Genomic DNA, 22,496 nt, shown 5'->3' with positions numbered 1-22,496 from the left:
CACCTTCACCCGTAATACTGATCACTCGTGCGTTTAAACTGGTCACCACACACCCAGTGTGTATAAATGATATGGTTGCGGGCTCACCAGATCCAAATGCTGACCATATACAGGACCAGCTAAGTCCAGCAGAGTCTTCTTCCTTAAAAGACTCAAAACGGAATCGCCATAGTGTAGTAACATTTATTAAAACATTAAAAGACAAGTAGTGCACTCACATTTCATAATATAGTCATAATATAGTGATGTCAGCCATCACATCTGGTGAGCGTGATACTTACTACTGTGGAGGAAGTTTAAAGCTATGGACACTGAACTGAACTGTTAGGTTTACCATAAGGAACTTTGGTGTTTATCCGGAGTGCATCTGGCTGGTGTGAGAGCGCTGTACCTATCAAACTACAATAAACATAACATACTTGGAAAAAGTTTTTTTTTTTTAAAGTCTTGTATTTATTTCAGTGGCACACATGTCCAATGAAAATCTAATGGACACTTCACTAGTCGCTGTATCTGCGTCGCACGTTTTGATCGCTGCCGTGACGTGATAGTCACTCATGTGTCCCACCGACCCTTCGCCGCCTTTCGGTCCCTTATAAACAGCCGGGGGACTGGGGGATCTCTATTGGGCTTCAAAAGACCAAAGGAATCTTCAGCAACAGGGAGAATTCTCATTGGTTCATGCTGGACCAATGAAAAGTCTCCCTGTTGCTAGGGAGAATTGGCCTGCTGCAGCCTGTGGAGAGCCTCATGCTTCTGCTGGCCTCTGGGCTGTTTAGAAGGAAGCGAGCAGCGGCGGTGGCGGGACAGGTGACCAACGATGCATACAGGCAGACGTGTGGATTTGAAACATGGGGTGTGGGTTTAAACATTGCATGTGGATGCAGAACTGATGGAACGCATCCTCCTCGCGGATGTGCTTACCGTATCCTTTCTGCTTCTGCTCAAGTGTGAACTGGTCCTATATGTTTGGGGCCCCATGTGAGTGGGCATGATCATAACAGATCATGGGTGGAGCCAAGAAGTGTCATTAAAATAAAAGTAGGGATGGTCGTAAATGCCAATTTACGATTTCCTGGAAATGCAGATTACCTATTCTGTGGATTTCCACCGTCCAATGCTTCTGAGTTCTGTGATTAAATTATCAAGCTGCGGTAATGCGGTATTTCCGCAGAAATCCGCTTTCGACTCGGATTTCGAATTTGTGCTTGACGCGAGCACATGGCACTATTCGACCCGCCCCCATACATCATCATTGGGCTAAACTTTGACCCCTTACATCACAGTCAGCAGGCACATGGCAGCCAATCAGCCTGCACTCCCTCACAGACCCTTCCCCCCTTTCTACCCACTATAAAATGCTGCAGCGCCCGCTATGTTCCAGTCAGTCTTCGGCTGGGATAGTGAGAGGAAGGGAGAGGCATTGCTGGGGATAGGGAAAGTGGTAGTTAGGCTTTTTTATTTTGTTCCTCGCTGGCTGACTTGCTTTAAAAGCATCCCCAACAGCTGTTCTGAGGGCTACAGCATCTTTCTCCTGTTTTTTTTTTTAATGTGTATTCCACTCCACAGGCCAGTGGCACTCACCCAGAGCTGTGCACATTATTATCATTGTGTGCCACATTACACAAGCACACTAGTGCTCCAGGGCCTTTGTTATCACTGTATTGTGTTTGTATTATTGCATAGCTCTGTGTCTGTGTGATACTCCACAGCAGGGGCGTAACTAGAAATCACTGGGCCCCCCTGCGAATATTTGGATGGGGCCCCCCCCATAGGTGCCAAATAATCGTAATGGGGCAGCGTTTCACTGTAAATTAATTGTAAAGTGGGCAGCATTTTACCAGACAATCGTAATGTGGGCCAGAAAATCGTAATGTGGGCAGAGTTCACCAGAAAATCGTAATGTGGGCCTTTAGAAAATCATAATGTGGGCAGAGTTCACCAGAAAATCGTAATGTGGGCACCAGTCACCAGAAAATTGTAACCTGAGCAGCAGTCACCAGAAAATTGTAATGTGGGCAGCAGTCACCAGAAAATCGTAATGTGGGCACCAGTCACCAGAAAATAGTAACGTGAGCAGCAGTCACCAGAAAATTGTAACGTGGGCAGCATTTACCAGACAATCGTAATGTGGGCAGCGTTCACCAGAATATCGTAATGTGGGACAGAAAATCGTAATGTGGGCAGAGTTCACCAGAAAATTGTAACATGGACAGCATTCACCAGACAATCGTAACTTGGGCAGTGTTCACCAGAAAATCGTAATGTGGGCCAGAAAATCGTAATGTGGGCAGCGTTCACCAGAAAATCGTAACGTGGACAGCATTCACCAGACAATCGTAACGTGGGCAGTGTTCACCAGAAAATCGTAATGTGGGCCAGAAAATCGCAATGTGGGCAGCAGTCACCAGAAAATCGCCATCTGGGCAGCAGTCACCAGAAAATTGCAATGTGGGCATCAGTCACCAGAAAATCCTAATGTGGGCAGCAGTCACCAGAATATCGTAATGTGGGCAGCAGTCACCAGAAAATCCTAATGTGGGCAGCAGTCAGTCACCAGAATGTCGTAATGTGGGCAGCAGACACCAGAAAATCCTAATGTGGGCAGCAGTCACCAGAAAATCGCAATGTGGGCAGCAGTCACCAGAAAATCGCAATGTGGGCAGCAGTCACCAGAAAATCGCAATGTGGGCAGCAGTCACCAGAAAATCCTAATGTGGGCAGCATACACCAGAAAATCGTAATGTGGGCAGCAGACACCAGAAAATCGCAATGTGGGCAGCAGACACCTGAAAATCGCAATGTGGGCAGCAGACACCTGAAAATCGTAATGTGGGCAGCAGACACCTGAAAATCGTAATGAGGGCAGCAGACACCTGAAAATCGTAATGAGGGCAGCAGACACCTGAAAATCGTAATGTGGGCAGCAGACACCTGAAAATCGTAATGTGGGCAGCAGACACCAGAAAATCATAATGAGGGCAGCAGACACCAGAAAATCGTAATGAGGGCAGCAGACACCAGAAAATCGTAATGTGGGCAGCAGACACCTGAAAATCACAATGTGGGCAGCAGACACCTGAAAATCGTAATGAGGGCAGCAGACACCTGAAAATCGTAATGAGGGCAGCAGACACCTGAAAATCGTAATGTGGGCAGCAGACACCTGAAAATCGTAATGTGGGCAGCAGACACCAGAAAATCGTAATGAGGGCAGCAGACACCAGAAAATCGTAATGAGGGCAGCAGACACCAGAAAATCGTAATGTGGGCAGCAGACACCTGAAAATCACAATGTGGGCAGCAGACACCTGAAAATCGTAATGAGGGCAGCAGACACCTGAAAATCGTAATGAGGGCAGCAGACACCTGAAAATCGTAATGTGGGCAGCAGACACCTGAAAATCGTAATGTGAGCAGCAGACACCTGAAAATCGTAATGAGGGCAGCAGACACCTGAAAATCGTAATGTGGGCAGCAGACACCTGAAAATCGTAATGAGGGCAGCAGACACCTGAAAATCGTAATGAGGGCAGCAGTAATGTGGGGCTGTGGTGGGCAGCGAGCGGCGGGCAGATACATACCTGCTTCCGTGCGTTCCATTGGAGACTTCTCCCTCTAGCGGCTGACGTCACTTCCGGAAGTGACGTCAGCCGCTAGAGGGAGAAGTCTCCGATGGAACGCACGGAAGCAGGTATGTATCTGCCCGCCGCTCGCTGCCCACCACAGCCCCACAGACACTTACGAGCTGGAGGGGAGCACAGAGGGGAGAGCCCCGAGGTGAGGGAGAGGGGGGAACTACCCCTCTCCCCGCCGACTGTGGGCAAGGCTTTCCCCTCATGCTGCCACCCCTCCAGCACCCACAAAACGGCCCCAAGCGGGCCCCAGGGGGGGGCCGGGCCCCCCCGCGGGCGCAGGGGCTGCAGGGCCTATTCCTACGCCCCTGCTCCACAGACAGAACACTGACACACAGGAGTGGCCCTTTCTAGTGTGATGAAATTGTGTGCCACAGCCCACATTACACAAGCAGCAGACTACTACCACTGCCGCAGGGCTTCTGTTATCACTGTATTATGTTTGCACTAGCATAGCTCTGTGTCTGTGTGATACTCCACAGACAGAACACTGTCACTGACACACAGGTGTGGCCCTTTCTAGTGTGATATAATTGTGTGCCACAGCCCACATTACACAAGCAGCAGACTACTACCACTGCCGCAGGGCTTCTGTCATCACTGTATTATGTTTGCACTAGCATAGCTCTGTGTCTGTGTGATACTCCACAGACAGAACACTGTCTCTAAGGGGCTGGTGGAAGTAGGAGACCTTTCGTGAACTCAGTGAGGAAGAGGAGCTGGCTAGCTCGGCATCCATCCTTGTTCAAATGGGGTCTTTCATGCTGTCCTGCCTGTTGAGGGACTCCCATATAAAAAGGCTCAAGGAGAACGACCTGTACCGGGTGGCAATGCTAGTGGACCCCCGCTATAAGCACAAAGTGGCGGAATTGTTACGGAGGTCTCACCACTTTTAAACCCTTTATTTTGTATTGTTATACCCCCACTCCCCCCTTCAGTTTTGGAACAGATCTAGAGCATGATCCCTGGGCAGAACAATAAAGCAAAAGGGAAAGCTATTCAAAGCAAGGTAATTGTGTGGGCGATGGGCAAAAAACTATGCCGGTTGTTCCCCAACACTTAAAGAAAGAAGAGCTTATCATACAGCTGAATGGAAGGCTCGTGGTGAAGGAACTGCCCGACCAGGAAAGCCAGCTTGTGGGCATATTTGCAGGGTGCTGCCACTCGGATGGTCCCAGGCCAGTTCCAGTACATGTGGCACAATTTTAAAGTCAACCTTTGTAGATGGTCAGGGCTGAGGTGAGCAGTGTTCATTACACATATGGTGCTTTATTCACTTAACCGTGATAACTCATATCACGGCCGCGATAGCGTTTTTGCGCGCAAAAAAAGTGAAATTGCGTGTGAAAACGCTAGTGTGGCCGTGATATGAGTGAATCAAGCCCATATAGTGAGTGAGAATGCCACATCCTTGCCTGACATGGGGAGAGAGCAGGAAGAAATCCACCCAGTAGCGGTTGGTGACAGTGTGGTCCATGACGGTACCGGGAGCAGGAGTGACAAATTCTCCGGACGTGGAGCAGTACAGATCTTTCTGCACTACGTCTACGATGACAATCATGCGAGGGGAATAATTTTCAAAAGTACAAAAGCAGGTCTGTAACTGCGGGAACTCATAATTCTGCACTGTGCCGAGCTGTTCCTCTGACACTCCATCTCAGTACACCAAAATCTTCTGGCAACGCATGATTTATCTCGTCGTATTTATGGAGAGCAGCCACAATGCACAGTTTCAAGCCATCCATAATCTCCTGATGTGAAAGCTGAAAGACTACACAGGAGTAGCAGCGGGTCAGGCAAGAATTTATGCTGGCCCCAAAGCCTGTCACTGAGCGCAAACTCCGGCTGGCATCATGGTAGACATCCATTCCGATCACCATCAGATTTTTCAGAGGAATTAGTGGGTAGTGGGTGTCAGGACACCTTCTGAAAAAGGACACAGGGAACAAAAATGGGGAGCCCAATGGTGCAGTCCGTCAATATAATTGGGCAATTGTAGGAAGTGAAAATCTACTCACAAAGGTGGGTTGCAGAGGGGCAACCGACCGCAGGAAGCAGGTGGAGACAATAAACCCGACTCAACTCGGGGAGGTCACCGAGGACCTGGATACGGTCGCAATCCTTGGGTAAAAGAAAGGGTACAGGTGTCCACCGTGGTGTACACCACGCGTGGTCTGTCTCAACCCCTCAAACGGGACACGTGTGGGGGTACAAAATGCACTAGACAATTGTAAAGAGGCGCCCTAATAGTAGATAAAAGCCTAAAATTTACAAAAACTTGAGGTAGCTTACCTCAATGATGACAAATCTTTGTAATAAACAAAAGATTTATTTATAGCACAGGCAACGCGTTTCGCGGGTCCAAGCCCGCTTCCTCGGGCCAATACATGTGCCTACATCAGCAAAAAACATGGCTCCTCAATATACCAGTACTAGTAGGGTACATACATTTATAACATCAGTGTCACACATGCATTTAAATCATTATATTGCTTAACATTTGAGATATCATAGCTCTTGGTACTTAGAAGGTGTTATTTTAGGTGGATATGTTGCATTATGTATATCAGGAGATTTTAAACCTTAGCGTATCTTATAGGGCTACTAGGTTGTCTGCCATAAGAAATATATGCATATATAAAATATAATAGCGCTAGATAAATAAATAGATATTACCAATTCTTATGAATTGGTAATATCTATTAAATAAATCTTTTGTTTATTACAAAGATTTGTCATCATTGAGGTAAGCTACCTCAAGTTTTTGTCAATTTTAAACTGTTTTTAGATGCTTTTATCTACTATTAGGGCACCTCTTTACAATTTGCAGAGGAATGTCCACTCCACACAGCTCTCCTCTTGCCCCTGGGAGGGGGGCCCAGGCCCAGGCTAAAGTTTTCATGGTGGGCCCTTAGTGTCCCAGTCCGGCCCTGTGTTTGTACACTGCACAACTTCTTTATGGCACCGTACAGGTCGTCTCTGGTTCCTGATAATATGATTAGGAGCAGCTGCACCCTTGTCTCCCCTTCTACTAGTGATTTGATACTTTTGCTGCCTGCTGCCAGCCTGCCACCCACTGAACACACCAATGGCAGTTGGCAAGCCTCCACAGTGTGGCTCTGCAGTGAAGTTGGCCACCACCACAAATGGCAGGCAGACCTGCTGTCAGCCTGACACCTGCTGACTTAACATAAAACTTAGTAAAATTTTATAAATAACATTTTAATTTTCAAATTGTAAAAAAATGCTTTTTTTTAATTTGTCATAATTAATTTTGTCAAGTAAGCTAAACTAAAAAAAAAGGAGGGTGCCAGTTCACGCATACCACTCCCCCCCCCCCTCTTCTCATTATTATAAAAGTGTCAGACACTTGTTGGCCTGCTGCCAGCCTGCCGCCCACTGAACACACCAATGGCAACTGGCAAGCATCCACTGCAGGGGCGTTGCTAGGCCCAAAGATCAGTGGCACGTGCCCCGGATCTATTTTGGGGTGCCCCCAGGCAGAGTTAGTGGTGATGCCTCAATGGGGGGCATGCTGGGAGCTGTGGTGCATCAGTTGCGGATATGCTGGGTGCTGTGTTGCTGCTATGTGGGCATATTGGGTGCTGTGGTGCCATGCTGGGCACTAATGCCTTTATGGGGGCATTCAGGGAGCTGTGGTTCTTCTACGGGGGCATTTAGCTGGGCAGACCTACTTAGACCGCTGTTAAATTCATTTACATTTGGCTCCACCCGTGACCACGCCCCCATTCTGGTGCATGGCCACACCCATTTTCTGGCGGACTGCCCAAAAGAGCTCCGGATCTCTTCAGATCCTAGCAACGCCCCTGCTCTATTGCATGGCTCTACAGTGGAGTTGATGCCACTATCACCATGAATGGCAGGTAGACCTGATGCCAGCCTGACACCTGCTGACTTATCATTTCAGGAAAACAAAAACGTAACATTTTATAAATAACATTTCAATTTTCAATTTGTAAAAAACAAAAAAAATGTATTTTTTAATTTGTCATAACTAACTTTCCCAAATTTGCTAACCCCCCCCCCCCCAAACAAAATCAGAGGGGTGCCAGTTCACGCATACCATCACCTCTCTGACTTCTCATTCTTGTAAGAGTGGCAGACACCATGACCATGAGTTCAGTTAGCCTGCATTTCATTGCTTGCAAGCCTCCACTGCGTGGCTCTTCATTGGAGTTGGTGGTGGTGACACCACCACCACGAATGTCAGGTAGGCCTGCTGCCAGCCTGCCATCCACTGAACATCAATGGCAAGCCTCCACTGTGTGGCTCTGCAGTGGATTTGGTGGCACCACCACCACTACTCCCACCACGAATGGCAGGCAGGCCTGCTGCCAGCCTGACACCTGCTGACTTAACATTTTTTTAAATTGTCATTTAAATTATATGAATATTACCGTATATTCCGGCGTATAAGACGACTGGGCGTATAAGACGACCCCCCAACTTTTCCAGTTAAAATATAGAGTTTGGGATATACTCGCCATATAAGACTACCCCTCTTCCAACGCACACCAAATAAAAATAAAAATAAAAAAAATCATGTACTGGTGCTGTGTATGAACAGATACTGGTGCTGTACTGTATGTGTTACCCAGTATATAACAGTATATAGTCAATTGACTTGTTGCATTGGTCAACTCTCCTTAAGTAGACTGGTCAGCTCTCCTTGTCTACCTGTTTATCAGAGCGGTATGGAAGAATCGATTGCGCTCCCTCAGCAGGGAGATCTGAGAGGCGGTAACAGGATAAGGCGTATCACCCGGCATCAATGACACCCGGCGTATAAGACAACCCCCAACTTTTCAGAAGATTTTCAAGGGTTAAAAAGTAGTCTTATACGCAGGAATATACAGTACCTTGAAATGTTGTATATTTTATAAATAAATTTGTATTTTTTAATTTGTTATATATAACTTTTCTATACATAAATAACTTTCAAAATAATTTTTTATCAACAACTTTCACAAATAGGCCCAAGAAAAAAATAAAAATGCAGTTGTACACTGAGCCAGTCTGCCTCAGTTGAGCGCGCATGCAGCACCCACACACTTCAATTCAATTCAATTCACTTTATTGTCATTGTGTAACACAACGAATTTACTTTTCATGACAACCCCACGGTGCATATAGGGAACATAGTGATAGTAACAAGGAAGAGAAGAAATTATACAAGTATGCCAGATGTTTAAACAATTTGTACACAGTGTTAATTATTTCAGAGAGGATTCAGAGTTCATCAAGTTTATGGCGGATGGGAAAAGCTGTCTTTCACTCTGTTTGTGTGTGTGCGTATTGATCTAAAACGTTTACCTGATGGAAGGAGCTCAAACAGAGCATTTCCAGGGTGAGTGTTGTCCTTGATAATGTTTTTGGCCCTTCTCAAGCTGCGAGTATTATACAAAAGTTCCAGTGATGGTAGTTCAGTGCCAATAATGGCTTTTGCTGTTTTAACAACTCGCTGCAGGGCTTCTCTAGTAGCCTTCGTGCAGCTGTTGCACCAGGCTGTCATGCAATTGGTCAGAACGCTTTCTATAGTGCATCTGTAGAAATTAACCAGCAGCTTCTGTGGGAGGTTAGCGCTCCTTAGTTTTCTCAGAAAGTAGAGGAGTTGTTCTGCTTTGCCAGTTAGAACTAAATCATTGTCAGCCCAGGACAGGTTCTCTGCGATGGTGACTCCCAAAAATTTGAAGCTGGAAACTCTCTCCACAGCCTCTGCATTGATCATTAGCGGTAGGTGAGTGGTCTTTTTGGTGGTCCTAAAGTCCAGAATAATTTCTTTGGTCTTCTTTGTATTTAATAACAGGTTGTTAATGTCGCACCATGCAGTCAGGTTCCTAACTTCTTCTCTGTATGCAGCTTCCTCATTGTCTGATATAAGCCCAATGACAGTCGTATCATCTACAAACTTAACAATTATGTTTCAGGTATGGATAGGCTGGCAGTCATGGGTGAAAAGTGCATAGAGGAGAGGGCTTAATACACAGCCCTGTGGCACGCCAGTGCTCAGGGTAAGTGTGGAGGATGTCTGTTTTCCTAGTCTGACAGTTTGAGGGCGATTAGTAAGGAAGTCCAATAACCAAGTACATATGGAGGGAGCAAGACCACTTTAGGGTCTTACAGACCTGTTAGCGCTCAATCTTGGTAAATGTGGCCTTTGGTCTGTCAGTGTGAAGTGGGCATAACCCTTAAATTACCACTCTGAACATTTTAAAGAAGCCCTTTAGACCTCGAATGTAAGACTGTACTGTGATTTCTGCCCTTTAGGAATTAAAAGCCGACTCTGCATCAACTAAGTAATTTTTGGTGGAACTTTTGGCATAGACCCCTCCTCCGCCATGCCACTGTCCAGGTGTTAGAGCCTTTGAAACTAGTTTTCCATCACTTTTGTGGCCAGAAACAGTCTTTGTAGTTTGTGAAATTCGCCTGCACATGGAAGTCTATGGAGGTTTGCCCGGTTTGTGCAAACTCGAACTTTTCCGGAAATTTGATGTTCGCAACAACTTTATTGCCACATGTGGCAGCAGGGAGTAGCTAGAGCTTCTCGCTCTCTGTTCGCCTGCAACAAAGAGGAAGCCATGGGAGCAATCAGGCCAGAGGGGGCTGGAGGAAGCCCCAGGTATGTTTATTTTATGGCGGGGACCCCATCTCAGGTTCCCTTTAAGAGTTTGAGGAGATCCAAATGACCTAAACTGACCAATGTCCACTCATTCCCGAAATGATGACGTAAAAAATACCGGAGTTACTACATAAACAGTAATATAGACAATAATAATAACAATACATTTTATAGGGCACCCAAATTTCTGCTTGGTCACCCAATTGCTAATTAACATTAGTGCCAATAACACCCAAACTGTCCCAAATTTCCTGCTTCCTTATTGTTATGCCTCTGATAATGTGTATGATGATTCTGTTTTGCCTGAGGTCTGAACTGAATATCCTGTGTGATAAGAATACGAGAAGAGAAAGGAGAATCCCACCTGTAAACAACTTATTTAACCAGTGGGGAAACCATCAAAAACACATCAATAAATCAATTATTCTCACCTAGAATTCAATGTTCTCAAGCCAGAATTCATTATATTTCATGCTGGCTTTCATCCTGTCCCACCGGGTGAGGTTCATCGAGCCCAGAGGTATGTCATCTAACGTGAGACCCCACCATGAAACAGTGCAATACAATACCAAATAATTATGTTTCCCTTTTTACTGGTTTGTTGCCAGAAGGCCATAAAGAGGAGGAAGAAAGGACAGCCATGTTCTAAAAGCCTGTGTGTTTGTCAGGAATAGCATATTTGAATCATTGTGAGCATGTGCTGGGGCAATGGTTGTTTTCCTGACGCCCACCAAGCATGCAATAACCTGCATATTAAAGAGGAATTGTGGTGAAAATAACATCATGAATACATTTGTTTATTTTCTACAATATTACTTTATAAATTATTTAGTCAGTGTTTGCCCATTGTAAAATTCTTCCTGTCACTGATTTACATTCTGAAATTTATCACAGGTGGTGACATGTTTAGTCCTGCCAGGCAGAGCCGGATTAAGACCCCACAGTGCCCCAAGCAGAGCAATAAATTTGGGGCCCCCCTCCTCAGCCACCTTGGTGAAAGGTTGCGACCCCAGTATAGGTGACCGGATGTACCTGCAGTATAGGTAGTTGGATGTCCCACTACTATAGGTAGTAGCCAGATGTCCCCCAAGAATAGATAGCAAGACAACCCCCCAGTAAATGTAGCCAGATATTCCCCCAGAATAGGTAGCCAGATGACCCCCCAGTATATATAGCCAGCTGTCACCCCCCAGTATAGGCAGCCAGATGTCAACAGATGTATGGCCACTTTATTTCCCCAAGGCTAATTCCTCCCACCCCTACTTATGTCCTCCCCTTTACCACCAACTCTACTAATCCCTAAAATATGCCCCTCTTCCATCTCGGATATCCCCTCCTCTTTACCAGACCACCATCTCTTCAGTCAGGTAACATCTTTACTGACCTCCCTCCTGGCACCATGAGCCCTGCCTCGCTAATGCTAATTTCCGAAGTTTCGGTACCCCTCCTTCCATCACTGTTTTCACTCCAATCCCCCCCTTAACATCCATGCCTTTTTGGTGGTCAGTGTCAGTGCATCACTGCCTGCACACAACCCACTTTACCAGGGCTGTATTTAGGGTTTGGGCTCCCCTAGGCACCCCAAACCTATGGCGCCCCCCCCCCCCAACCCCACCCCCCACCCTAGGACGGTGGCGGCGCGCAAAGCGTGCCGCGGCGAAAAATGGGCGTGGCCACCGAATGCAGTGGGCGTGCCCATAAAATACAGTGGGTGTGGCCACTTAAAATTTTCTAGTAAGAGTGGAACCCAAAGTCGTTGGGGCCATGTTTTCTCCCCGGGTATGAGTAAAGTGACCCTAAACAAGCAAGTAGGAAATGTCCCCCCCCCCAAAAAAAAAGAACCCACACATTAGCCAGTGTTCTCTTGCACAAAATAGTGATAGGTATTAGATTGTGAGCTCCCCCGAGAAAAGTCAGTAACATGACTGTGTTCTCTGCAAAGTGCTGCAGAAGATGCCAGTGCTATATAAATACATAATAATATGGTAGGACATTAGACTATGGCAGGATTAGATTGTAAGCTCCTCAGAGGATAGTCAGTGACATGACTACGTACTCTGAAGTACTGCTGAAGATGGCAGTACAATATAGTACAGTAGTGTGGCAGCATGGTGGCGTAGTGGTTAGCGCTCTTGCCTTGCAGTGCTGGGTTCCCGGTTCGAATCCCAGCCAGGTCAACATCTGCAAGGAGTTTGTATGTTCTCCCTGTGTTTGTGTGGGTTTACTTCAGACACTCTGGTTTCCTCCCACATCCCAATAACATACGATACAGATAAGTTAATTGGCTTCCCCCTAAAAATTGGCCCTAGACTACGATACATACATACACATATGACTATGGTAGGGATTAGATTGTGAGCCCCTCTGTGGGACAGTTAGTGACAAAACAATACATACTCTGTACAGTGCTGCATAATATGTTGGCGCTATATAAATAATTAGTATAAGTACAGTATAAAGTAGCCAGGTCTATATGTGTACCCAGTATAGATAGCCAGGTCTATAGGTATCCCCAGTTTAGGTAGTAGTCAGGGGCGTAACTAGAAATCACTGGGCCCCCTTGAGAAAATTTGGATGGGGCAGCCCCATAGGTGCCAAAAAATCATAATGGGGTAGCTATAGTTTCACTATAAAATAATTGTAATGGGGAAGTGTTTCATCATAAAATAATCACACTGCAGCAATGTTTCACCATAAAATAATCGCAATGTGGGCAACATTTCAGCAGAGAATAAACGCAATGTGTGCAACATTTCAGCAGAGAACAATCGCAATGTTTGCAACATTTCAGCAGAGAATAAACTCAATGAGGGCAACATTTCAGCAGAGAATAAACACAATAAGGGCAACATTTCAACAGAGAATAATCGTAATGAGTGCAACATTTCAGCAGAGTACAATCGCAATGTGTGCAACATTTCAGCAGAAAATAATCGTACAGCGGGCAGTATTTCTGTGAGAGTTGGAAAGAGGGTTAGAGAGGGTGGGCAGAGAGCGAGAGAGATAGGGTAAGCAGATAGACAGATATAGAAAGTGTTAGTGTTAAAGAAAGAGAGAAGGAGTATGGGCAAAAGGAACACGACAGATCATTGTACATTACCTACTCTACCTCTGTCGTGTGTCTGGCAGGCTCTGTCTCTGTGCACTCTGCTGGGCTGGCTTATGGCAGCTATGTCCCTCTGGGTGTCTGTGAGGCAGGCTGGAGGCTGTCAATGGCAGACTCGGACTGCAGCTCCTCTGTTGTCCGGGCTCTCTTCTCACTTGTCATGGCTGGTTGGCTGCTTATCATTCACTCCTGTCTCCCTCCAGCTCTTGTATTTCCCGCCGGTGCGTGTGAAGATGTAGAGACATCAGGCCAGCGTGAGTACGCCTGACGTCTCTCTCAGCATCAGGGAGCTGGAGGGGGAGGAGGAAAAGGGGGGCGGCCAAAACCTCTTCGAGCCACGGGATCTTTTTAAGTTATGTGGCTGAGCCTGGGCACCGAGTGGAGTTCTAGGAGCCTGGGAGGGAGAGACAGGATTGCAGCCATATCCCCTAGCCAGCCCAGAGGTAAATCTCGCGCTACTCACTTCACGCTGCCCGAACAGTCACCATGGCAACCAGATGCTAAGAGTTACCATGGTGACTCCCAGGCAGCGGAGGAGAGTAGCGAGATTCACCGTTGGATTGGGGACGCTAACAACCCCTAACCTCCCCCCCCCCCCCCCCCCTCAACCACTCTTGGGACTTGTCCCCGACTCCGCAATGAAGGAAATGAATGAAAAGAAAAACACAAAAAAACGCAGTGCAGTCAAGTAGCCACCGCCCCCTTCAAAGTGCCGCTAGGGGCCGGTGCCCACGAGTGCCTCTTAATAGATACGGCCCTGCACTTTACTATAGTATGAAACCCTATAGGCCACATCCATACTCAGTATTGACAGGTGGAAAAGCCATTATGATTCAATCATCTGTCTGTAAAAATTGATGCATGTATGGCCAGCTTTAGATTATGGTTTCTAATAACAAGATTCGAGAGAGCAGGAAGAAGGCAAAGCAGGTGCTTTTGGTGCAGGGCACTCAGCACCGGTTACCCAAACCAGGAGCCCCATAGTAGCAATAATATGCTGCGCAGGGCGCGTAAGGAAAATTCGGGGCTCCGGTGATCACCGTACCCCAAATTACACCTCCCTTAGAGTTGCGACGAATTGGAGGGGGAATAGTATTTAACGCCGGGAGTTTGGTGGCAGCAGGAAGAGCCGTCATTCGGCGCTCCCAGGGCCCAACTCACCCGCAGAGTACAAACACTAAGGGCTCAGACACACTATAAGCGATTTTCTGAGCGCTTTTAGCCATCAGAGCTTTCTGAGAGCTTTTTAAAAGAAATGCCCAAATTGACTTACATTAAAATCATGGTAAAATCGCGATTGCAGTAAAATCGCTCAGAAAAGTGCTTATAGTGTGTCTGAGACCTTATGCAGAGAAGGGGAGAAACGGCGAGGAGAGAAAAGCTGAGAGAGAGGGAAGAAGGTATTTGCCGCACCAGGATTGCACTTTTATTTAGCTTTCCTGTATGACAAGAAGACACACCCAGCACTAGGGGAAGAGGGAAACAAAGGTGAATGAGGGAGGGCTGGTGCACACCAGAGCGATTTGAAAAGCGCTTGGCTAATGTTACACTATGAGGGTGTTCCCACAGCAGCGTTGGGATTTTTTTCAAAATTCGCAAACATGCTGCATGTAGCATTTTTTGGAGCAATTCATTAAAAAAATTGCTCTGAAAACCTCTTCACAAAATCGCACTCGCAAATTGCTAGCGATTGCTATTGCGATTTTGGCGTGCACTAGCCCAACAAATCTGAATACATCAGACATGGACCAGCCCTAAATCACTGAATGAAAGGTCTGGGGGAAATCTCCCCCCTTCCCCCTGTAATAGATACTGTGCTACCCTCTGCTCACACTCTGCAAATTGCATCTTTTTGCTGCCGGGTAATGTCACAGTGTGTCAAACTATTACTATGTGTCAAAACATTTTTATTAGTGAAGAACGCTGGACAGAGATCACACAAATAACATAAGTAGTTCCAGACCTCAGCCTGTGTCTGACAGCTAAACTAAGGAGGGGAGGGAGGCGGAGATCCAGGAGGAAACACTGTCTGTATGTGTCTTATTATCTATGTTACACAGAGCATTCCTGAAGACTGTTTTTAAAGGACCATAAAGAGTTACATCAACAGGGGCAATAAATCTTTATTGGGGCTGCCGGGCCCCTGACCTTTCACTAGATCAAAGCAACTGCCTCTGTTGCCTGGTGGATAATCCGGCTCTGCTGCCAAGTGATCTGATCTGTACGGATCTGTATGGAATGTTCATTACTGAGAGTTCTATGCACAGAGGGATGGATAAAGCCGTTATTTCACAAAATGCCATGAGGTACACAGACAGTAAACTGTTATGACCATGGTCATAACATCACAGTGTGGGAGAGGTTTCACCACAATATCAGCCACACAGACATCACACACACACACACACCACCACCACCTTTCCCCTTCCTGAAGATCTATTCGAGAAAACATAAAGATTTCTAGTGGGAAAGGGAGTATCAGCCACTGATTGGTTCAATCCTGGGTTACAGTTCCTCTTTAATTACCACCCTTTACTAGACGCTTTATCCCAGAGCTCTGGTAGCCCAGCCACCTAAGCCTGTCAGCTAAGCTACCGCAGAACAGGAGCTGGCTGAGGTGTTATCTTGATCTTATGCAGTTAGCAGACTTTGAATTTCTACCTCCAGTACAACAAGGCATAATTTTTCTTCAAATGTGTATTGATTGCAGTCTTCCAGGTTGTTTGCAAAGCTGCATTCCCTGTATTTTCTTAAAGCACATCTGTAGCACATGCGCAGTATGGAGCCATCCCTCTTCGGGAACACAAAGGGACATAGAGTTCTCCCGAAGCCTTCTGAGGGGCCCTAAAGGCGTATTCGACCAGTTGGTCAAATACATGCAACAGGGGTGACAATGTTGGAATTACGGGACCAAGTGGGGACAGGGAAGGCTCAATAGGATCCAGAGCATTCCCTCTCAATAGGTATGAGACTTTTAGGTGTTCACTGAGGATCTGACACAAGGGCCCGGTATATGGTAAGTAACGTAACAGCCACATACCCTTTCAAAAAAACAAAGTGCCGCCCCTAATAATTTTATCCACAGACCCTTAACAAACCTTCAGATCAGAAGTTTGACTTACCTTTGACTGCATTTGTGGCATGCTTGTCTCAGGTGTGTGATTCAGACACTACTGATGCATGAAAAATCAGCACAACACCAGGCGACTGGTGTCCTTTAACTACGTAACGACTGTGTCACGCCAAATGGGTGTGAACGCGGCTGCAGCTCCAGGACCGTCTAACGCCGATTGGCGTCAAGTCCTGGAACTGCAGTTTACCAGGGAATGCGCACGCGCATGCGCAATTGGCCCCTGCCGATTAGCTCCGTGATCAGCCTGCTAGTCGCGATCATGACTAGCGGACTGTTTTCAGCTGAAAGGAGAAAGAAATCCCCTTTGTTTACGTTTGTACAGCGCTGCGATCTCCTGCAGCTCTGTACGGGGGACACTCGGGTGTCCCTCAGAGCTGCTGGAGAATGAAGCCTTCTCATAGGCTGATGCCTATGAGAGGCGGGGAAGAGAACCGATCGCCGTCCTATGGCGATTTAGGAAGGCAAAGGGGGGAGGGAGGTCGAGGGAGGAAGGAAAGAGGGAAAAGCCTCTCTTTTGTTAATAAAGAAAAAAAAAACTGAAGATCGCAGCAGCGATCAGATACCTCCCTACAGAGTGTTCTATTAACGACAAGAAAAGGAGGAAAAATTAATTTGTGTGCTCAGTTGTAGGGCTGTGCAGCACGCTGACAGAGAGGCCCCCTTGCAAGGTTGAAGTCGGGGAGTGCATCGAGCAACGGACTGATAGAGGAGCCCACCGCCGGGTCAGGTGAGATTCTACTCTGCTGAAGACATGGCAGGGGCCCCAGGGAACACAGTTAAGTTGGTGGGGGGGGATGCGCATTGGGACACCTCAACATGCTCTGGGGCAATTGCTCCCTTTGCCTCTATGGAAGTGCCGACCCTGCCTTTAGACCAGAGATGGATTTAGGGCTGGTGCACACCAAGAGCGGTTCTGGGCGTTTTTAAAAACGCTTGCGGGCTGAAAACCGCTTGGCTAATGAATTGCAATGGAATGGTGCACAGCAGAGAGGTTTGTTTTTTCCACAAACGCAAACTCGGGCCCTGCAGCATTTTTGCTGATTTCTGAGGCGATTCTGCCTCAATGTTAAGTATAGGAAAGTGTAAAACCGCTCTGAAAAACGCTCGGCATGTTTAGAAAATCACTCCAAACATGCCTAGAATCACTGTGAAAAACCGTTTCAAAAACCACTAGTGTTTGTGGATCCGCTAGGGGTTTTTGGTGATGTGCACTGGCCCTAAACAAACAAACAAACAAACACAGAAGACTTATATCGCGCTTTTCTCCTGGCGGACTCAAAGCACCAGAGCTGCAGCCACTGGGACGCGCTCTATAGGCAGTAGCAGTGTTAGGGAGACTTGCCTAAGGTCTCCTACTGAATGGTGCTGGCTTACTGAACAAGCAGAGCCGAGATTCGAATCCAGGTCTCCTGTGTCAGAGGCAGAGCCCTTAACCATTACTCCATTCAGCCACAACCCTAAGATGTAATGGGGCCCTAGACAAAGTAGTAGATTTTGTGCCCCCTTGTGGTTTTTTTTTTTTTGGTAAGCTGAAGTGGAGAGAGGTCAGAGAAGGTGGCAGATGAGCCATTCCTCCCCCCCCCCCCCCCCCCATTAGGCCCCAAACACAAGCCTAGGTTGCCTGGTGGATGATCCTGCTCTGCTTTAGACATCCGTTGCATATGGATGCAGAAACACCTATAGATGTTCACAGCAGTCTAAGGGTGAAACCTTTACTGCATAATATTATTACCTTTTACCTATGCACCTTTTAGTACATTGTGCATAGTGCACTCACTCTTTACAATACCCAGTTACACTTATTATTTCATTTTAAGTCTTTAATGGTTTGCTTTTGGAATTATATCCACCCCGACTCCTATAAGCGTCAGAGATGAAGCCTGACTTGTCTGGCAGGAGGATAACATTACATGCATATGAATGATCTATTGAACAATCAAATTACTTTTCAGTTTATTCAGTCTTGTGAACTGAATAATTAACTGCAAATAGAATTTGAGGTCAAGCCAGGACAAATGTTTAATGACAAAAGTACCTTATCTGAGGGCTCGTTTCCACTATTGCGTTGCGGAATCGCCTGGATTCCACCGCTGATGAAATCACATGCGGATTTGCCGCGAATTCGCATAGGTCAGGGTATATGCGATTTTAACCATGTCACTGCCTGTGTGAATTTACATCGGTACCTATGCGAATTCGCATGCGAATTCGGGGCAAAAACGCATGGGGAAAACGCATGCGATTTCCCTATTAAATACATTGCATGCGATTCGCATGCATTCCACTCTCAGGCGAATTCGTCGCCTCTTTTGTGCGTTTTTTTCACCGCTCAAAAAAACGCACATCACCAACGCAACAGTGGAAACAGGCCCATTCACTTGTATACCATGTGCGAATCCGCATGCGTTGGACGCATGCGGATTCGCGATAGTGGAAACGAGCCCTGAATGTAAATATTTTCCAGAATAGATTACAAGAGCTGAAAATTACATTGTTCTACTCGTGCTATAAATGCTCTGAAAAATTACATTATAAATATAAATACCCTTCCAAAGTTTCTGATGGCTGCACTGTTAAGCTATCCAGATACGGTTTAACAAAGGGGTCCCTGGCTCAACATGAAGAGAGCCTTCTTTTGAATATATCCTATCCAAAAGGCAGAGATAACAGTAATCTGCAGTGGAAGCGGCATGGATCATGCCGATAATAGTCTTCTCTATCTTCGCTCTCCAAGTTCCAACACTCAGTTGATATAATCACGCTACTCACACAGGTATTCGTTCGCACAGCAAGGTTACATTTGTGACGTCACTGAGATAAAGCAGCCACTTTCATGAATACATGTATAGCCGGTGGCAATGCATCAGCACAGAGCTGGAATTTGGAGATTGGAAAGACATGGGACACACTATCCCTGCAGTCAATACATAGAAGTCTACCGACATGGAGAATGCACTGTAATTAACATCAAAAGATCTTGTCATCAAAATGGAGGAAGACTACAAGCAAACTGAAAGACGACTTCTAGCAGGTCTGGAGGGACACCGCTAAGCAATGAAGATATGAAGAGGCTTCAATCAAGATGAGGGTGCCTGAGATGCATACACGGCTCGATTTCGCTGCTCGATCGATTCCCCGCTTGATTCTGCAGGCGATTCTCTTATCTTCCGCTCGTTTTTCTTATCATTTTCTGTTGTGTTCAATCCGGAATCGAGTGGCGCAACGATCGGGCGGGAGATCGGACATGTCGGAGATTATCTAACGAGCCATCTAAGGGCTGGTGCACACCAGAGTGGTTCTGCAGCGTTTTTTAACACGCTTGCAGGGGGAAAACCGCTTGGCTAATGAAAGTGAATGGGATGGTGCACACCAGAGCGCCCCGTTTTTTCCAGAAACGCAAACTCCCGGGCTGCAGCATTTTTTGGATTTCTGAGGCGTTTCTACCTCAATGTAAAGGATAGGAAAGACGCAAACCGCTCTGAAAAACGCTACTTCAGAGCGGTTTTCCAGGCGTTTTTGTTACAGAAGCTGTTCAGTACAGCTTTTACTGTAACAATATTTGTAATCTGCTACACAAAAATGCACCCAAAACCACTAGGTATGTTTAGAAATACTCTCTAAACATGCCTAGAATCGCTCCGAAATCGGCTTCTAAAACCGCTAGCGCTTTGCAGATCTGCTAGCGGTTTTGGTGTGCACTGGGCCTCTATGGCTCAGAATTGAGCCGTGTATTCCCAGCATAAGGCCTTGTTCACATTATAAATCGCTAGCGATATCGCAATCGCTGATCGATTTATAGGTTTTTTTTGAAGCACTTTTACAAGCGCTTTCTGAGCGATTTTCGCTTCGAAAATCACTTTTATGGAGCGATATTTTTTTCACCTTCTGGCGTCAGTCAGGAGGTGAACTCTTTGCCCCGGAAATGAATAAATCAGCGCTTGTGATTACAATTTATAAATTTGACAAAGCCAAAGACAGTGTCACTTGTATAACTGAGTATTTAACCTTTTCAGGCAGAAAAAGAAGAGAAGTAGCACAGCCTAAAGCTTGGCACTGTACATACACAGATATATCTCATTATGTCTCATGTCACCTCGGGTACACTTTACACAGTTGTGCTTATCCGAATACTCTTTTATTGGAACAATTGGATATCACCATAATCCTGCGCCCTTTATATGCCTGACACTGACACCAGCTCAGGGGGTGTCTGAAAAGTTACAATGGGGTTGATTCACTACAACAAATAGGGAGTGTCGCCTCCTGTAACGCTCGCTATCTCCTTTTGCTCCCCTTACCAGTGGTGGGCCAAAATTTAGCATGTGCAAAATTTCGCATCGAAATTCGCAATTTCGCAATGTAATCGTAATGCGAAATTTCAGAGAAAATCGTAATTCATTTCATATGTAAAAGTAGTATTTCAGTAGTCGCGTCATTTTTTTGCGTAATTTTCATGAACATTTCGCATAATTGCGTGCTGACTTTAGAGGTTAATAGCAAAGCCCCCATACAAGCTATTGGTACCAAAATTGCTACATATGTTACAGAGAATATTGGGCATAAGTCACAAAAAGAATTTTTCAAAAAGACTTAGAAACTACAATAAGGTCTTTTTGCAAAATAATTTTTTGTACCCACAATTCTCCTAAACATATGTAGCAATTTTGGTGCCAATAGCATGTATGGGGGCTTTGCCATTCACTGCTAAAGTCGGCAAGAAAAAATGCGAAATTTCACAAAACTTAATCACGAATGGCTACATGAAATCAATTGAATTTGCAAATCGTAATTACGTATAAGCCTAATTGTGAAAATGTAGGGAAAATTTAGCGAAATCGTAATTTGTTGATTACGATCATCACTGCCCCTTACTGCACGCTTAGCATGCCTTATCAGAGTTAGTGTGCCTTATCAGGGTTAGCGTGCATTATCAGAGTTAGTGTGCCTTATCAGAGTTAGCGTGCCTTATCAGAGTTAGCGTGCCTTATCAGGGTTAGCGTGCCTTATCAGGGTTAGCGTGCCTTATCAGGGTTAGTGTGCCTTATCAGGGTTAGCGTGCCTTATCAGAGTTAGCGTGCCTTATCAGGGTTAGCGTGCCTTATCAGAGTAGCATAGCGAGCACAACGAACTTATGCCTGCTAATTGGCAATAACGACAGCTCCACTCGTCCTGCCCTGAGCCCCTGCGGCTCCAATCACTTTAAAGGAAATTATCCCCGCACTTTGATTGGCCCAATAGGCTGCCAGTCACTTGACAGGAAACTTGACAGGCAGCCTATTGGGCCAATCACAATGCGGGATAATATCCTTTAAAGTGATTGGACCCGCAGGGGCTCAGGGCAGGACGAGTGGAGGACTTGTCATTGCCAATTAGCAGGCATAAGTCCGTAGTGCTCGCTATCCTACTCTGATAAGGCACACCAACTCCGATAAGGCACGCTAACGCTGATAAGGCACATTAACTCTGATAAGGCACGCTAAGCGTGCAGTAAGGGGAACAAAATGAAATAGCGAGCGTTACAGGAGGTAACGTTTGCTATTTGTTATAGTGAATCAACCCCAATGATCTTCAGCAGTATGTAGCCTTGGATGCGGGTGCATGTATCACTCAAACAGGAGGACATAATAATGCACAGCCACTGGGATATGTCAGTCCCCTGTGTCTGTGTTTTTACAGGCTGGTTATATATTTATTACTTTTATGAAAGAAATGTTGCTATCGGAAAAGCAAGCTGGAACTCCTATGTGAACCCTTGTGGGTATTTTGTCTCCCGGGTCACCTGAGAGGATCACATCTTCTCATTTGTTGCAATCAAATCATCCAAATTGCAATGTAAAAAAAACTTCAGAAGAAGCATTTAATTATCAACAGTGCTTTGTGTACCCAGCTTTAGGTTATGTTCACAGTGGGGCATTGCTGGAAGACAGTGTAACACACAAAGTCTCACTGTTATGTTTAACCTATACAACCTTCACAATGCGT

Source organism: Hyperolius riggenbachi, chromosome 1 (genome assembly GCF_040937935.1).
Source record: "Hyperolius riggenbachi isolate aHypRig1 chromosome 1, aHypRig1.pri, whole genome shotgun sequence".
NCBI lineage: Eukaryota > Metazoa > Chordata > Amphibia > Anura > Hyperoliidae > Hyperolius > Hyperolius riggenbachi.
This window is presented reverse-complemented; position numbering follows the sequence as displayed.